This window comes from Marmota marmota, unplaced genomic scaffold, assembly GCF_001458135.2.
Source record: "Marmota marmota marmota unplaced genomic scaffold, marMar, whole genome shotgun sequence".
NCBI classification, from domain to species: domain Eukaryota; kingdom Metazoa; phylum Chordata; class Mammalia; order Rodentia; family Sciuridae; genus Marmota; species Marmota marmota.
The window spans coordinates 2,967,327-2,982,323 of NW_026000081.1; the positions used below are offsets into that span (position 1 = coordinate 2,967,327).

General features: G+C 49.6%; 1 protein-coding gene across 2 annotated transcripts in view; it reads left to right on the plus strand.

Annotated features, from left to right (window-relative positions):
- The first annotated feature begins 6 nt into the window (after positions 1 to 6).
- Positions 7 to 14,997, plus strand: part of Slc6a17 (solute carrier family 6 member 17) — a 47,440-nt gene continuing 32,449 nt past the window's right edge. The window contains exon 1 of one of the 2 annotated variants that reach the window (XM_015505129.2): positions 7 to 146. The gene's annotated coding sequence lies outside the window, so the exon portion shown is untranslated. Of the gene's footprint in view, positions 147 to 421; positions 444 to 14,997 lie in introns of those variants that run through there. The other variant, XM_048815140.1, reaches the window with a different exon arrangement.

Below are 14,997 nucleotides of genomic sequence, written 5' to 3' on the forward strand. Positions count from 1 at the left end.
TGGGGCCCCTCCAGCCCCGGACCCGGCCTGTCGCCATCAGACTTGGGCGGCCCGTAGGAGAGACTTTGCACCCTTGATCGGTCAGGGACCGCAGCTACTCGGCCGGAGTGCAGGGCCGAGTCAGTGCGACGGCCCACGCGGGACAGGTGAGTCGCCGGCCGCGCCCCGCCTGGCTCCATCCGACCAGGCTCCGCAACTTTGCCTCTCCTGGCCCCGCCCCGGGCAGGAAGGCCTACGGACGGAGGTGCGAGGCGGCTGTACCCCGGTGTCCGCCAGACCCTGTGCTGGCGCCGGGCTCCTCCCGCTGCTTCAGCCGTGGTTGCCTGGCGACGGAGCCCTCGGCCCCCGATAGTCCGGCGCATCAAGGGTGCCCAGCAGCGCACGTAGGGGTTGGACATTGGGCTTCAGCTTCTGGGGCTCAGAAGGGCCCCAGAACTCCGGAGGTAATTTGGCAGAGCTGCAGAGGCAAGCGCCCGCTGAGGACCAGGGAGGAGGCTAGCCTGGCGGGTCCCGCCGCCTAGAGCTGCGCGCCCAGGGCGCAATTCCGCCGGAAGGCTCCTGCACTCCTGGGGACCCCGGCCCCAGCCACTGGGCCTCGGGCCCGTGACCTTGACAGTAACATGGGCAAGAGAAGCAGAGCGCTCACGCCCGATATGAATATTTAATTCCCAGTCCTCGGGCCGGTCCTCACCATTCGGAACTAGAGGGGAGCCCTTCCTCCCTCTAGCAAAGCGCATCTTGGAGCAGAAAGGCAGAAATAGGGGACATACACCGGGTGCCGGCTGATCTGGAGGGGGCGCCTTACTCGGAGAATGGCTCTGTCATATTTATACCTGTGCGCGGTGCTCACAGGATGTTTGCGATAGTCCGGGGAGGGCCGCTCCCCCAGGGGCGAGGCCGCCTTGGAAGGAAGCCGGACTTTTCCTTTTAAAGCCCAAACAACCTTGTCAGGGCTCCAAGTTCAGAAGTCCTGAAGCCACTCACCCTGTCGCTGACAAGTGTGTACTTCTTTTTGAATTTGCTCCTATTCATCTTTCTTATTTTTGAAAAATATATTAATAGGCCTTTTGTTTTAGGAAATTTCTAATCAAAGCTACATTTGGGGCAGTTCAGCTGTGATCAAGAGGCAGGTGGGGTTGAGTTGGGGAGATGCAGGAATGGGGTAGAGTTGGAAGATTCTTTTCAAGGCACTGCCCTTCTTAACAGGAACTTCCAGGAACTGAGAAAATCTTGTAGTGGCTCAAAAAAAAAAAAAAAAAAAAAAATTCAATCAAGACTTTAGTGTCTGTTAGGCTTTGCTGGGTGTGCCGATCACTGGAGAAAAAGGAGATGAACAGTGGGGCCTCTTATGCCTCACACTGAGCTTACATTATCTCATGGCAGCGTATGGTGGGTCTATCTCCTGGGCTGGAAGGGCTTTGCGGTCACACCTGGTTGTCCTTGGCCATGGCCCATCCATGGGGCCATCAGAGGCTCTATCTCCTCTGCCGGGCTTTTTCTCACATGGAACAGCTGTGGCTAAGTAGGTGGTTGAGTTTCAGCAAATCCCTGCAGCTCAGCCTGGAGGTGACTCAATGCAGGAGGCAAATCGTGCCTACCAGCTCTGATTGGAGGGAGTTTGTTTGGTCTGAGTCATACAGAGTCGTGTGTCAGCTGCTGTGAGTTCAATGAAGTTCTTTAACAGGACTCGTGAGCAGGAATGGCCTGAGCCCCAAGTGTTTTGGAGCCACTGGCTAAAGATAGGCAAGTCCTCAATTGAGTAGAGCTCAGGCTGCCTGGCTGCTAGGCAAGAACCCCAGAACTCCCACCCATGGGAGAGGGTGAACAGGACCAGGTGGGGAAGTGATTTTGAGGGGAAATCTAGGGGGAGGCCTTGTTGTGGTGGTCACAGCTGGGCCCAGTGCTCTGCCATGTGCTAGCAGAGTGACCTTGGGCAAGTCACTTTACTTCCGAAGCCTCTATTTCCTCACTTGTAAAGCGGGGTGCCTATGGTAGCTTTTCTTTTTCTTTGGTGGTGCTGGGAATTGAACCCAGGGCTTTGTGCATGCAAGGCAGGCACTCTACCAACTGAGCTATATCCCCAGCCCACTATGATACCTTTTCTGCAGGCTTATTTTGAGCCCAGTGCTGGACAGATAGTGGATGCTGTTAGATGTTAGTTCTCCGCTCCTTACCTTATGGATCTTAATCATAGGAGACTCTTTCTATCTCTGCCCTTGAGTGCAAAATAGGGGTATATGGAAGGCTGAGTAAGTGTTGGAGTGTGGAAGTACAGCTGTATTGAATCTTCTGGGTGCCTATGACCACATGCAATTGCTCCAAGGTGAGACTCCAGGACACACTTTGCCTCCTTGGGATTGCTCAAGACTGTGGCCTGGTCCCAAGCTGTGGCACTTGCTGGGTGGACTTCAGGGGCCCCACCTTCTTGAGCAAGTCTTGCCATCCCTCTTCCAACTTGCCCTATCCATAAAAGAGTTGGCAGGTGCAAGAGAAGTGTTAAGGAGAGGCGAGGCTGGCCTTTCCTGGAAAGGAGAGGGAAGACTGGGTCTCCTACTTTCCTGAAGGACCCTGGGCCCCTTGCTTCTTCCCTCTGTAATGCGTGTAGACTTGGGGCTGAGCTAAGGTGTGTGCACCTCAAAACTGAAGGTTGTTAGAGGACCCTTACTCAGTACAGCAAGAATGAGGCCATGCTGACCCAGGGGACTCCAGTCTGAGACTGGAAGTGTGTGTGTGTGTGTGTGTGTGTGTGTGTGTGTGTTGCATTCACCATGCACCCTGGAGCCAATGCCCTCCTCATTGAACCTGGGAGCATATTCCAAGGCTGATGAAGACAGAGATGAGAAGATTCTGGAGCTGCAGCGTCTTTCTGCCTGGGCATCCTCTCTCTCCTTATATTCTTCCTGTCCAGCTTTGCTGCAGCAGGACGATTCATCATTAATCCCTTTAAAACTGCTAAGATAAGCAGCAGAAGAGTTTAAAGGGAAGGTGGATTAGAGCTTTTTTTTTCCCTAGACAAAGTCTGAGTTATCACTTGCTCCCAGGCTGGCCTGCAGGAAATATTCACAGCCAAACATCTGGAGCACCAGGATAGGAAAAATCCCTGACATCTTAGACCCTAGGCCAGCTTCCTTCAAATGATGTCCCAGGTTACCAGAGTTCCAGTCCCAGATTGCTAGAGTGCTTGCTGCCCAGGACGGTGTTCTGTGGCAAAATGCCCCCTTTGTATACTTTTAATAGGGGTGAGTGCAGCTCTGGATTCTCACAACTTGTGCAGCGATAATATCCCGTTTTGTTTTTTTTTTTTTTATTGAGGCTTCTGTGCTGGGCTAAGTGCTTTATTCACAGACTATCTTGTTTCTTGTTTAATCTTCACTACAATCCCAGGAGACCGATATTGCTATCTGCAGTTTATAGATGTGGAATGTGAGGTTCAGAGAAGTTAAGTAATTTGCTCAAGGTTGCACAGGTAGTGAGCAGCAACCTGAAACTGGTATTCAGGTCTGTTAGATTTTTAAACTTAATGCTCTTAACGACTGTGTGATGTTTTCTTAATAGGCGCTTTATAAGTGTTTGCTGACAGTCGAAGCATTTACCCAACCAAATGAGGCTGTCTGAACCTGTGGGTTCTGTTCTTCATGCTAGTGTCCTGAAAAGAGGCAAACAGCCTCTACAGTGGGAAACTGGTAAAAAAAAAAAAATGAACAAATCCAAATTTCCAAGGATTGAGGAATATGATGTTTGGTTCCAGGTGGTCTGGAATCCACAAAGAAATCCCCAGCTCCATCTTGGCACTTTCTGTCCTGTCTCTGTCTTTCTCTTTCTGACTTCATTCCTTGGACTTCATGTCCGAGTCAGGGGTTGGTTCCTGGAGCAGGGGGAGAAGAGTCAGAGCTGGTTGAATGCTGCCCTGAGAATTTCCTGCATCTGCAGAATCAAGGACGCCAGTGGCTGACGGGAGCTCCATGGGTCAGGTTTCTGTGCCAGACAGTGTGCCAGGGATTCTCAGCAGTGTCGGATGAGGCCCCAGACCCACAGCAAAACTGCTAGGACTCCAGGGTGATTGACAGCAGCTGTTGGTAAGGGCTGCCTAGAGGGATGCGCCTTGCTTCCTGGCCTTGTCCCATGGAGACCCCACTCTCTTTACCCCTAGGCCTCTGCCACTTGTGTTCTTGGCTGTTCTGGGAAACCTGGAATCTGATTCTTCCTGCCTGTCTGTCTCTTCTCTCTCTGAGAAATCGCCATCTCTGGAGGCGCAGGCCTAGCCTGTCCTAGCCCGTCTGCCATCTCCAAGCCACTGGAGATCTCTGTGGAGAAGTTCCTGTAAGGGAGGGTGGATAACTGCAATGTAAGCATTAGTGCTCCCCCACCCCCCAGTGGACAAAGAGGACTTCCCAGAAGCCCTTGCTTCAGAGGCAGCCATTTTGTGGAGGTGTGATCCTTTGATAATTCTTTTTTTCTTCTTCTTCTTCCCATGAGCAACTTTTTAAAAATTAAAATGTTCACCTGTGGGTAAATCTAGCTACTTCAAAATATATAATTAGATATTCACTATGTACAGAAAACTCATTTGTGAAAACATAAGCTCAGCCAGGCATGATGGCACATGCCTGTAATCCCAGCGGCTCAGGAAGCTGAGGCAGGAGGATCCTGAGTTCAAGGCCAGCTTCAGCAACTTAGCAAGGCCCTAAGCAACTTAGCAAGACCCTGTCTCAAAATGGAAAATAAAGAGCTGGGAATGTGGCTCAGTAGTTGAACCCCCACTGATTTAAAAAAAAAAAAACAACATAAACAAAGAAAACACACTTAGATGCAATGTGAATTATTGTACTGAATTATTCTCACGTTCAGAACCAGGAATGTTTTGTTAGAAAATAATTCTGGATTAGGTGAGTCTTAGGTCACCAGAGTCCCCAACTAGTTTTTTGTCCTATGGCTTTTGTGGAGTGGAAGAAAGGCCCACCTAGGGCCAGAGGAGCAAATGCTCATCTCTCAGGCCCTGGGATCACCTCCTCAGCTGCACTTGTCCCACAGAGCCACCATGCTGCCATCTAGAGACCACCCAGCAGCTCATCTAAAGGTAATGAATTACCTCTTACTCTACTCCATCATTTCTAATTACTGATTTAATTAGAAGTTCTCCTGGGTTCTGTGCACCATGAATTTAACCACTTATTCTTTTGTTTGCAAATAAAGTTCATTGGTCCACACCCCCAAAATCCTACCAGTTACATTTTCTCTTTATTTTTAAGACTCCTGAACCCTTATGGTTTTAAGGGTTTGAGCTATGCACAGAGCAGGAGCACTGTTTACCAAAGCTACCTTGTAAGAAGGATGTGAACATCACCTGGTGGGGTGTTCCAGCAGGTGCCACCAGGTGAGTATTCAATGAGAACATGGACCTTCTCTTCCCAAGATCTAAGGGAAAGAGAGCAGATGTTCCTCTCTTGAGCAACCTGGACTAATTCCCAGAGTGTCCAGCAGGCGCTGTCCACGGTCCTGCCACACCACTGAGGCCATTAGCTAGTAATTTAGGGACTCTATTTGACTAATTCAGAGAGAATTATTTTCTTAGTTTTGGAAAAGGGCCTCACTAAGTGAGGAAACTTCTGACTTCAGGAATAAATGGTGGTAGATGGGCTTGTTCTACTGTTGACTTGTTGAGAGAGATTTGGGTGTATCATTCTGCAAGGTAGCAAGCTACATCACAGACATTCCCAACCAGTTCCGTAAAGGGGAAGCATGTGGCCCAGAAATCACAATGCCTGCATCTCTTGGGGTAGCCTGGGTTGGCCTAGGGTGGTGGAGCCTCCTAAGTATGGCACATTGACCCCTGCGTGCCACATCATTATTTTCTTTGTGTATCATAACATGCAAAAGATTGGAAAGCACTCGTATATCAGAAAGAATATGGGCTACGGTGTGGTAGGTCACAGTTTGAATCCTCACTTTTCCACTCATGGCTGGGTCATCCTGTGCATTAATAGTTTCTATTAGCCTAAGCTTTTTCATTCCTAATACAAGAATTCCGTACTGTCTCCAGTTGTTGAGAGGCTAAATAAGGTCTGTAAGCATAGTAGTTCTTCACTGTGATTGTTCCCAACAGGACTGCTTTCCTGCCCAGCATTCCACAAAGCTGCACTGAAGGCTGGTGAGGAAAGAGACACAAACCCTCTCATTCTCAGGAAGGAGACATCATGTGGGGACTGTAATTAAGGGTTTCTGATCACTATTCCTTCAAGTGCTCTTCAGTTGGCTGTTGGGTATCTCGGGTAATTGGACACCCTTGTTCCTTCTGTCTCTCTCTTGGACAAAAGAAAGAAGAGACTTTAAGAAAATGCAGATCAGAGGACTGGGCAGATGCTATGAGGACCCATTTGGTACCCCCTTGAGCCCCCCACGTGGCCTATAATGGTGGACCCCATGGATCAGGAAAGAAGGGAGTGAGGCCCACACTCATTGCTCCTGAACTTCATTTTTCACATCTAATTTTACATTTTTTCTTTTTTTCAAATCAGTATACTCTCATGGGTCTCCCTCCCTGCCAGGGACTGGATATGCCCTTTGACCCCTAGGGCTGGGTTTTCCTTTCTCTTTAAAACCTAAACCTCACCCAGCAGCCTGACCCAGGCGACCACTGTCTCTGACCTGTCCTCAGTTTCCTCACTTTTGTCCTACACGCAGCCAGCAATCCCTTTTAAAAGAGTTGGGCCTTAAACACTAAAAAATACAATATGTTATTTGGAACACATAACATGTCTGCTGAAAATCTCCATGAGCTTCCCTTTAGTCCCCAAAGGAAACCCGAACTGCTTTCCACGGCCTGAGTCCTGCCTGCTGGGAACACCTGCTGTCTTCCTGTCTCAGTGCCTCCTGTCTTCCCTGGCTCAGGGTGCTCTAGGCATGTGGCCCTTCTTTCTAGGCCTTGCACTCACCAAGCATGCGCAGGCCTCTGCACTGTTTGTTGCCGTGGACAGCCCTGATTGCTGTCCTGGGTTGTCCACATGGCTCATTCTCTTACTCTCTTCCATCATGTCACCTGATCAAAGTGTGCTTCCTTTACCCCCCCCCCACCATGTCTCATAGCACCCCTGCCCTACTCCATCCCATCATCCTGTTATATATTCGATGCATTTGTATGCGCTACAGACAGAGGTCTATAAACACATTATAAATTATGTATTTGATTTTTATTTGTCCCTCTGCACTAGAATATAAATCGCCCAGGGCAGAAACAGAGTGCACTCTGTTCTCTGCTGTTCTAGAACAGGTCCTGGCACATAATATGCAGTAAATATTCGTTGAAGTAAAAGAAAAGAAGGAGGAGAGAGAAGAATGTGTAAAAATCCATATTTCAGCAGTGCCTGTCATTGATAGGAGTCTGGGCTTCTTTCTGCTTCCAGTCCAAGAAATGGGAAGTTACTTGGAGTACTGAGCACCTGTGTTCCCACCAGTTCCTGGGAGTGTGCTCCACATGGGTTCCAGGGCATTGTGGGACAAGGTGAGGTGGCAATGTGCCTTTATTCCTTCCTGGTTTGCTCTCACCTTCAGGGGGCAGCTGGTGCTGGTCTCTGGAGTGTCTGGCCTCGGTTGAGCACAACCTTTATGTTTGTCTCATTTTATACTCAGCCTTCATCCCCCATCTTTTCAGGCCCAGAAGCTGAAAGCAAGAGAAGTTGTATACCTTCCCAAAGACTCCCAGCTGGTAAATGACAGAGCAGGACTCAAATTTAGGTTTTCCTGGCCCTAAACCCTGTGATCTTCCTAGGACAGCTGTGAGATTGGAAGTCACGTTCTAGAGTCAGACTGTGTCAATGGCAAACCAGACGCCTCTAGTTTTGATCCTGTGCCTATGGACAAGTTGTCTAAGTTCAGATTCCAAGATACATACTTTTGCACATTACCATGTCTTAGAATCAGGGTATGGGAGTCTGGTACAGTGATCCAGGCTTGTAATTCCAGCTACACAGAAGATTGAGGCAGGAGTATTGGAAGTTCAAGGCCAGACTGGGCAACTTTGTGAGACCTTGTCTCAAAATAAAAAGGGCTAGGGGTGGAATTCAGTGGCAGTAACCCAGGGAAAATCTCCAGTACTGCAAAGAAAGAAAACAACAAGACAAAACAGGAGATGATTGTAATCGATCGCTGTTTCAAAATGGCAGTTGGTCTGTGACAGGGGTGACCTACTTGAGTGAAAAACCTTCCATTAGTTCTGGTAAGCTCAAGCAAGTGTCACAATCAAGGATCTTGAGTTCAATGAAATAGAGGCAGTTAATCCCTCGGAGCCTCCACTTTTTCATTTGCAAATTGGGAGTGATAGTGGTCCTCACCTGTGACCATTACTGGCAAGATTAAAGGAGATCCTAGAAGTAAGGCTCTCTGCCCAGTGGCTGCCCCAGAGGTGGCATTCCAGCAGTGTGGCCTGTATGCTGCTGTTGTCACCGTTTTTCTTGCTACATCCCACTCTGCCTTCAGTAGATTGCTCAGCACCTGAATTCTAGTAGAAGAGCAGCCTGTGGGGGCGGGGTGTGCCGGGCTGCCCTTGCTTACCTACTGAGCACGCTTTCCCTGTGGCACAAAACGGTAAAAAGGAACCAAAAGATCTTGTTTGCACTGGCCATGCCCACGCTTTCCAGTGCCAGTTCTTCCCCCTCTGGACCATCTGCCCCTCTTCCTGCTTCTTTTTTTCTCTTAGCTAAGAAAACAAAATATCCAGGGCAAAGAGCATATTCCACAAATGCAACCTGGAGGTGAGAAGGGGGCTTTGGAAGGTCCCATCAGCTCCTTGACCTGATTGGTTGTTGGAAACGGTCCTACCAGTCCCACGCTCCGTGCTAGACTGTCTTATCCAAAACTGATTTTTTTTTTTGCGATGAGAATGGTTCCTGTCTACAGAGGGGGAAAGGTGGAGTACAATACTGCCTCCTTTTAAAAAGAAGAAAAAAAAATCATTGATGACCAGGCTTTGTGGAGTACCTTAGTTTTTAAACTGTCACTTGGGTCATGCTCTTGGGATCAGACTATTACATCAAAATATGGGAAAGATCGGAAGCTGGAAAAATACCTCAGACGGTAGAAAATTGGGGGCATTCAAAATGTGTCCGTGTACTCATGCACTCATTTAATTCATTCTTATCATATTTATTGAACACCTATAACAGAAAGACACCAGAATCTGGCCTTGTCAATTGTGATATGAAACGGGAGACCCAAACACAAACCTGACAAATCGGTGAAATGGAGTCAGAAAATTACCAGCCTGTTTATTTGATTTTCCCCAAAGCTTTTCTTTCCTCCTCCTTCCATCCATGTGGTAACCAGATGCAGTTGGTAAATAAGTGATGTTCCTTATTTTACAATGGAATAAGGAACAGAAAGCTGGCTTCCAAGTCCTGGGGTCCTCCCCACATGGGTTGAGAGCTGCACTTGATTAGAGTCCCCCTGACTGGGTCAAAATGCAGACTTCTAGTCAGTTTAAATGTCTCTCTGGTCAGCTCTGTTTACTTTTTACCCATGCCTCTTGGTTTCCAAGGTGAAGGCTGCCGTTAGGATGTCAACACGCGAAGCAGGTTGTTCTCAGGATGGGGAGTCAGGGATCCAGAACATCTGTTAAGTACCCTATTCTGCCCCCAGAAAATTGGTAGGATAACCTGCGCATGCCAGGCGCTGGCTGGGCAGGGAGTAGTGAAGAGTGGATATGAAGTTGGCACACCTGGGCTCCTGCCTTCATGGAACTTCCTGTTTGGAAAAAAGAATCAGGCACATTAACAACTGGTTATTTCAGAAAGCCGGATGGTGAAAGCATAAAACGGTCTCACGAGGAGTGTACTGAGAAGGGCAGCAAAAAAGGACGTCAGTGCTTACTCAGAGAATTGCAGAAGGTGTCATGGAGTTGAGGCCTGGGACCCAGAAGGCTTCAGGAGGCAGAGGAGGGGGAGGGCTTATGCAGATGGAGTAGAATGAGCTGGTAGGAAGTGGAAGCCCAGGGGAGTCCTGCAGGGGGGCAAATGTCTTGGAGAGAGTCCTGGGCTCTCTTCAGTAGGCAGTGGGAGTGGGGCGACATGGTATTTCCAGGAGATGCCTCTGAAGGCGACATGTGGGAGGGAGAAGTGAGTTGGGAGCCCGCAGTGAGTGTCTAGCAGAAGAGAAGTTCTGAAGCAGAGCAGGAGGGGTGGGAACAGGGCAGAGCTGAACACCTGGCAGGACGTTACGACACTCGATGGGGGTGAAGGTGGGAGAGATTGAGAATGGTGGGGTCTCTGCCTGTGTGCCCTGGAAGAGAAAGAAGGGAGAGCAGATGCCAAGCCGTGGCCAGGTCTTATCAGGAGTTGTTTGCCCAGGTGACTGTCAGAGGTTTCCATAAAACAATTAAAATAATTTGGAGGACAATTTGTGGCTCTGATAACAGTTTAACCTCAGTGGAAGCCCAGAGGCTCGGAGGTAATTAGAAAAGCTGTTGGGGCTACAACTGCTTGTCACATGGAAATCAGGAAGCTGCCAGGCACTCCGACAGAAGGCAACCTGGCCAGGGTCCCCTCTCACAGCCAGATAATCTTGAACGGGACTCTGAGGCCTGGGAGCTGGGCCTTCTCCCATTGCTTCTAGTTTGTCTCATCTATTTGAGGCTGAGCTGGGTCACAACACTCTTTCTAGTGCCACAGAGCTGAGGGTGACAGAGCTGGGTACACTGTGGGGCTGGGTGAAGTGGGTACCATGGGGTCTGGGGTCAAGTTGACTGCTTGCTTCCCCAAAGATGGCAGTTTCCCCACTGAGTTCCCATGGGGAGTTTGTCCCTTAGGTGACCCGACACAGCCTTCCTGAGCAAGAGACACTCCAGAACTAGAAGCAGGTGCTCAGAGTGGCTGACTTTAGCATCCTGGAAGGACACCCGTTCCCCCTTCTCCAGCTGCTGCAGGGTAGGGGAGGGGGTGTAGGTGTGGCCCCGGATGAGCTCATTGCCAGATGCCCTGTTTGAAAAATTGTGGTGAAGCCGTCAGTGCTCTGGCAGGAGATATTTTTACCTGTCTGCCTCCTAGTCGCGCTATTTTTTTCTCTTTGAAGAAGATTCACAGTTCACTGCTCAGTCCTGCTTCTCTCACATGAGCTATTCTGAGCTGTAAGCCGCATGGTTGCTAAGTGACAAGCTGGCACTGAGGACCTGCTCAGCACACAAGCCCCTCTGCATCGTGCTTTAGGTAATTGAGGCGTTCCTTTCAGAGAGTACCATGCACCTCCATCATCTGACGTGTTGCTCGTGAGCGCAACTTTACAACCCACCTCAGCTACTACAGGGGGATAATGAGAATATGGTTGGGCTGATTGTCAGCACATCTTCACGATGCTCCGGCTTGCTGTCAGCTGACAGAGGGGACAGAACAGACGTACTGTGAGTCTGCGTCACCTGGTGCCAGAGGCAGGAGATGCCTTGCTCATACCCACATGCAGGAGGGGCACTTGCTGGATATATGCTGGAGCTGAAAGGGGCCTTAGATGTCATCCAGACCAACCCATTTTACACACAGGGAAACGGAGGTCCAGGGAGGTCAGGGCAGTGGTACCAGTCTGCAGAGCTGGTTGATGCCTGAATTGTGGCTGGCTCTATGGGATGCAAAGGCAAGGCTTGTGCTTGTCCCAGGCTATACTTTGGGGTTATTGGTTGGATGCTCTTTGCATTCCCGTGCTCTGATCTGGAAGCTGTTCTTTCACTAGCACGTGGATTCCAGGCTTCAGAGGACCAGGAGTGAGGCTTGGGGAGAGGGAGGGTTGTTCCAAGTCTCTGCTGCCTCCACTTCCCCTTTAAAGAAGACTTTCAGCTTGGGGCATGGAGAGAGTCCAGAAGCAGGGAGACCTGGGTGCTGAGCACCACAGTCTGCACTGTCCTGGTCTTGGCACCCCCATCTGTCACCTGGAGTGAAGGCAACTGCCAGCTTAATTCCCTGGCAGCAGTGACAGTGTGAATCCAGCGACAGCCCAAGAAGAGGAAGCATTTGTGAGAGACCCCTGGGGGTCCCTAGGACCTGCACAATTTACCCTCCTCTCAGCCTTAGGGGGCACTTGGAGCTCCTGGGACAGGTGAGGAAACTGAAACTAAGCACTTGATACGGAGTGAAGCTGGGATTTAAACTCAGATTGAACAATTGATGAGCAGGATCACTACTCTATTCTGTACCAGTAGAACATGTAAAAATGTTAAGTGGACCAGGCATGAGGGCACACACCTGTAATCTGAAGGGCTTGGGAAGCTGAGGTAGGAGGATTAAAAATTCAAGACCAGCCTCAGCAATTTAGTGAGGCCCTGTCTCAAAATAAAAAAATAAAAAGAGCTGGAGTTGTGACTCAGTGGTTAAGTACCCCTGGTTTCCATCACTGGTACCTTGAGAAAGAAAGAAAATGTTGTTAAGTGGTTTCAAATGATTACAGATATCATGTCTGAACTGTATTTTTATTATTAATAGTAATGCCCAACTTTTCACCTGAGGCCTTATTTTTATTTACATTTTATTGTCTATCTTTTCAATGTGCCCTGTACCTCGCTCCTTCGTCCACTGGGGTATGGTGAGTGGCAGGGCTTTGTAAGGTGCTGGCCGGCAGCCCCAGGAGGAAGCCAGTTCTTGCTAACCCAAGTAGACGTTTCTGAGGTGAGGAAAAATGCTTCTGTCTACCTCCTATCTTCGAATCCCACGTCTCCTTGGCCCTTCCTTAAGAGGGAGCGGGGATTTCTGTGTCCAGATGTAGATATGGGCACTTACATATTTTAAATGGATAAAGGTAAATAATGCCAGGCCTCCAGACAGCAGCCTCTACCCTTTGGATCCTCCCCGTGTGCCTAGCTGTATGCCAGGCACTCAATTGTGGTAACTCATTGGCTCCTTTCAGCAGCCTTCCCTGAGAGAGAGAAGGGAACTGTCATTAGATGTAATTGTTTTCCTCACAAGGAGACTGATGCTCCCGTGATTTGTGCCTTGTCCAAAGAGCACACAGCTAGTGCGTGGCCAAGGTCTCCAGGGGCCAGCCCTCCCTGCCGCTCCCTTCTGGTGACTCCGGCCACCTTGCTGTTCCTGGAATTCCTCATACTGCTTCCTTTCAGTAGGCTCTTTTCTCAGCCAATGCTCTTTCCTGTCATTAAGGCCTCTGCTCCAATGTCACCGAGAGGCCTTTCCTGGCCTCCCCACCCCCAGCATAAAGGAACAGCCTGCCATTTCCCCCACTCCTACTTGCTATTTCTCTGTGGAGCACACATCACCCCTGGCCGTTATGTTTGACGTTTATTTCTTAGTTTCTGGCTCTCTTGTGAACTCCACAAGAGGGACACATGGCCTTTTTTGTTCACTGCTGTATCCCTTGCCCCTAGAAAGATCATGGTATATGGGAGTCACTTGGGTGAGCAAGTGAGTGAGTGAATGAATGAATGGGAACTCTCAAACCCTAGCCTGTCTGACTTCAGAGTCCTTGCCCTAAACCCCTACACCCATCTGCCCTCTCTCTGTTTCCATCTTTACTGAGCCCAACTCAGTAGGTGAAACTCCCTGGAGGAGACTCTGATCAGGGTGTCAGGAGGACCTGAGTAGTTCTGAGCCATTATTTTCTTTTTCTCTCTGGGCCTCAGTTGCCATATATGTAAAGTGGGGGAATTGCTAGGATTCCTCAAGCTTTTATTTCTCAGAATGTGGCTCTGCTGCTACTTGGGCATAGTCCCAGTCACCGGGCACTTCCCAACTGTGATTATAACCCAGAACCTCAGCTTGCAGGTTCACATCAGCCCTTTGCATCTTGCAAATCTGATGACACAGGGATTCCCTAGGCCCCCATCCTGCAGTGCAGGATGCTCAGACACCTCAGTGACATCGTGGGGAAAAGGAGGAAGCTTATACAGCATTAAGCGTGGACCTGTGGTTGCCCGGATGCTGCTTTCAGTGTCCTTCTCTGACTTTTCCAGAATGTGCTAACTTTGTCCTTGAGTCCTCTTAGCTTAAAAGAGTGCTTTTTTCCATCCAACCCTTGCTCATGTTGGTGACCGAGCTGCCACTCACCAGGCTATTTATGGGGAAATGTGTGTTTCAATTGGCCAGCATCAAGATGAATTCTGCAGACTAGGGGGACTCTCCCTTGCTTCTTTTCCAGCTGTGGCTTGATGATCATTAAATCAGACCTAATGCATTGCAGATTGTTCTGATCCAATCCTGTTGTAGGCAGAATAGTGAGAGAGAGGCTCAGAGCCAAGGCACCCCCATGCCTGCAGTCTCCAGAGGGACCCTCACCCTGTGCCTCAGCGCCAGTCTTTAATAAAAGCTCTCCATGTGAGCTCAGGAGGAGGAGGCAGTGCCCAGAGAAGCAGCCCTTGCGTATGGTTTCTATTTGAGCACCCTGGGGACAGGGACCTCCTGGGTGGGGTCAGGGTGGGATTCAAACTGACATCCTAGGCCAGAACACAGGCCTCCTATTGCACAAATCCCTTTATAACCCTTTATTTGTCTAGCATGAGGAACACAGCAGCCCTGGAGGGAGGCTGCGGGCCACAGGGTTCACAGACACCTAAGTGCCACTTTGGAGCACCCTCCAGGATACAGTGGGATGTTCAGCTGACCCACAATGGAGTCCCAGTAGAGAGCTTTTTAAAGGGGATCCTGAGGTCTTTTAGGCAGGCTGGCTCTGTCTCCGTTCCACCAAAGCCCAAGACCCTGACTGTTCCCGGGGTGGAAGGGCATATTGCTGAAGATTCACTCTTGCCCTTGGGTGAAGAAGGCAGGGAAGTGTCACCTGCTAATATGATCCATCCCTCTGGGGAGGGCTAGTCCATCCCAAGGACCAGCATAGACAATTATCCCCACCTGCTGGGCCTCACAGCTTCACCACATGTGTAGCAGGACCTGGCTGGCTGGATTCCCTCAAAGGTCAGGTTTTGATTAGAGTCAGCCAGGAATTCTGGGTCTAGGCTAGCAGGAAGGGTACCTCTGTGCCCTTCTGCTGCCCAGCAACCTTGCCTGTGCCATTCAGGTGGCA